A 3928-nucleotide genomic window follows, 5' to 3' on the forward strand; every position below is an offset into this window, starting at 1 on the left:
AGCGTGCGTTGCGTCAGTCCTGAAATGGAGAAGTTCTGTGCGAAACAGCCAGGTTATATCTCGCAAATATCGAGGAATAACGAGGCGGAATAAGTTTCCAACCGCACAATGGTTATAAAGGTTATATTTTCTAAATCTGATGAAGCTGTCGCATGTGGTTTTGAATCAAAACAAAAACAAACGCACACGTCACGATTGGAAGAATTGGCGGAGACTGAAAAGCACCTGCATGTATACTAAGTGTCACTCTGTATATCCTCTCGACCGTTCTTCGTTTTCCATGAGTGTAGCGGAATAACGAAGAAAAAAAACAAAACAAAAGTTCGGTTTTTATTATAAATTTTTCTATTTGGCTGGGTTGGTATACGCTGGATTTCCATCAGCATCTTTTGAGCAGCTTTTAATCAACTTTCACAAGCCTTTTATTAAAATTCTATTTCATTTAATGTGCAACAAGAAAGGCGTTTAAAAAATGAGAATCGCGGTTAAACTAAAGCAAAAAACACAAGTCATCAGTTAGAAGATGGAGTGGATTATTTGGGATAGAAGATAGACTGGATAATTTGGGATTGATTTGACAGTGGCGTAGCCAGCATCGATAATTGGGGGGGGGGCTATATTCATGCATATTTTCATGTTCTTCGTTATCAATTTCTTTTGAAATCTTCCTTTGCAGTCACTTAACATGAATATATGAATATTGGCATCCGCAATTATCGATGCTGGCTACGCCACTGATTATTTTTACTTCATACACAGTATCTTTTGTTAAAAACAATTTTTAAAAATAACGAAAATTTGACAAAAGTTTTTGATTTTACTATGATTTTTTTCTTTGTGACGATGCGGGATGTGCAAGGCCGAAATCTTGTCAGCAATTTAGAAGCAGCTTTTAACTAAATTTCTATTTTCAAAGCGACTGCGTATAGTTGGACAACCACACAGCTAATGAATAAGAGCTAATCGCAAAATTTTACAAAGCATCCACCTATCTCATGCCTCTGTTCATAGTTTACAAATAAGTTAAAAAAAATTGTTTAAACTAAATCAGCAACTACGAGTGTTTCGTTCGAAGATGGAACAATGAATCTTCTATCAACCTATCGTTTGTGTACCTTTAGTACTTCCGTCATTAATCTCATCTGGCCGTTTAGGTCACCCTTTGCATTAAGTACCCAGCCGTACATCGGAGAAGGATCTTCTGGAGAAAAGGTATTGATACTTTTCTCAAGGATTCCCCGTTTCACTAAGTCGGAAACTGAGCGCTCAGCTGCTGTAGTGACAACACTCAAATCCTGTGGAAATGCGACTTGACCTTGCGTAAGAGGACCCATGTAGTAAACTGGATAGGCTGAAGTAACATCTGTTGAAGGTACTAGGGAAAAACTACGTATATCAATAAGAGCACCATCCGGACGATAGAAATATCTACCATTTCTCTGAACAATTTGTGGATGTATGGAATGGTTTTGTGCATTTTTCGAATCGCCAAACGGGACGAGAACTTCTTGGAGAAGGTTATGCTTCTTTAGGGATTTTGTCAAAGGCGATGAATCTTTATCAAATCACCACATCATTGTTTTTGATTCTTCTCCCAGCGCATCAATAACCAAGTCAGGGTGTTTCCAAACATTGATTCTGTTCGGTCCACGAAATCTTGATTTGCTTGGTCTCGGGTGTTTCAGTAATCGTGTACTGAGTTCCCAGTTTTTGAATTTCAAGGAAGCCACTTTGCATAAGAGCCAGTATCTTCTCTGCATTTTGCACAGGAAAGGGCGCGATTAACAGATGCAACTCGGTTTTCACGTTTTCAAAACGCATTCTATCTTCAGCAGTGAAATAACTCAGCACCTCATCGAAGATGGCGTATGATTGGTAAAAGACGTTCTGCAGAAGTAAAGGGATGCCACTTTTTAGGCTCTCTTTCGCATCTTCTGTTTCTTTACTGAGTCTTTCCTTGTAATTCGTTTGCCGTAGGTACATGTTGAGCTTGTTCACTGCTTCTTCCAAAGAAATAGTTTCCCAGTCATCGGGAAAATACGGGTGCAAATGGGTAACTTCGTCATAGATTTCCTTCTTCAGAAGGGACCAAAACTCTTCTAAAGGAAGGAAACCGTTGTTTGCTGTGATTATTGGAATAAGCTTCTCCGGAATCAACTGCTTGTATGAGAAGATCTTATTGACGACCACTCCCATCACTTGAGGAAGAATTGCTTTGCGACCATACATTATCATTTTGAATTTTCCCTCTCCTTGGAAAGGCAAAAAGGTCAGTTTCTTTTCCTTCTCTTTGCCGACTCGCTGGAAAACACCTTTTGTCTTCCCCAAAGCTAGTGCGGCGTCAATAGCGGATAAAGAACATCCCAAAATCCCGATGCTTGTCTTCGACTGTGATCTCTCTTGCAACACGCGTGGTGGATAAACTGAAGGTATCCACGCTGAAAAATGTGGATAGCGATTCTGGCTCCAGTGCCCCGTGGCAATGAAAAGGGTGCAAGTAAAGACAGTACTTTCATCATCCAATGTGATTTCATAGCCAAGCTTTGAATCATGGTTAGCCGGCTTGATTGAAGTAGCCTCTGTAAGATTTCTCAAATCCACTTCAAAACCTTTACGTGTCAGCGTCTCGCAGAAGGATTTGAATCTATCTTGACGGTACAAACCGACGATATATCTGGGAAATGGACGATACACCCAATCTGTGTTGCTCTTACTTTCCGGTACGCCAATCGAAGCACGGCACTCTTGAGTTAACGACTGAAGCCATACAAGAAAATCGGATCTTTCAGACACAGGAATGTAGGTTGCGGTTATTTGAGTACAACCGGCTGCAATATTCACAATATGATCTGGAATTGTCATTTCCTTGGAGTAGGGTAACCCCGGACCAAATTTTTCCATTCCTTCTACGACAAGTATGCGAAACGATCCTGCGGCCTTCACTAAAAGACTAAGTTGACCAAGCACAGCTGTACCGAAAGCACCTGCTCCAACAATCGTAATATCGTAATTTGCAGATGCATTTGTTTTATTCATTTTTAAGCCTTGTTTAATTGCTTCAAGTTCCGTTGATTGTGCTTTGGAAGGAAAAACTCACCAATGCACAACTTTGTCAAACTCGCCAATGCACAACGGATGCAAAGTAATTATGTTTATTATAGGTTGTTTATTTGTTTAATGGGGTATTTTTCTCACGAAATACACAACAGACACAACTAACCTGCCAAGAACCTGATTAGTTTTCACAGCAGGTTGGCTACTGTGTCTTTTGTATATATATTTCAAGTGAAAAATACCGGATCAAACAAAAAAGCAACCTAATTAACACCAACAAGAATCGAGGAATTTTGTTTTAGACCAAATGGCAAATTTGTTTACATTTCAGTAACCCAATCAGAATGCATAAATTTGAAATACTTCCAGTAGAAAGGTATACATTAATCAATAATTTACATATATAGTATTAAAAATTTAGGCATTTGGCTTTGCTTGAAAAATGTAAACAAATTTGCCGAGTAGTTTAAAACGAAGTTCTTCGTATTTATTAACACCAAATCACTTCATAAGGTAATTGGACTTTTCAACTAAAGATGTCAATGGCGACTAATTCTGCATAATAGAACCTAAATATAAAGCATAAACCTGCAAACATATTACTTACAGTATTATAGACCGCAATTACACTAAACTTCCTTCACGATATCCTATATAGTTCAGTAATTCTCATTAGGAAGCAATGACACATATACTTTTATTAGCTGCAGGTATATATAGTCGTTTAGGTATACCTATTATCAAATAATTTGCAACTTCGCGCAAACAACTAAAAATAATAGGTTATTTTAACCTATAGGCTATATATTTGGATTGTTACGTATTCGCTGGTATTCAAGCTTTTACCTCTTTCATGCAGTTTCAGTTTATTCGG

The 3928-nt window shown here is 38.3% G+C and overlaps 1 pseudogene; it reads right to left on the reverse strand.

Annotated features, from left to right (window-relative positions):
* Window positions 1–1026: 1026 nt before the first annotated feature.
* Window positions 1027–3036, reverse strand: LOC114537776 (annotated as a pseudogene).
* Window positions 3037–3928: the final 892 nt, after the last annotated feature.

Source organism: Dendronephthya gigantea, unplaced genomic scaffold (assembly GCF_004324835.1).
Source record: "Dendronephthya gigantea isolate DGI-Jeju-01 unplaced genomic scaffold, DenGig_1.0 000164F, whole genome shotgun sequence".
Lineage (NCBI taxonomy): Eukaryota > Metazoa > Cnidaria > Anthozoa > Malacalcyonacea > Nephtheidae > Dendronephthya > Dendronephthya gigantea.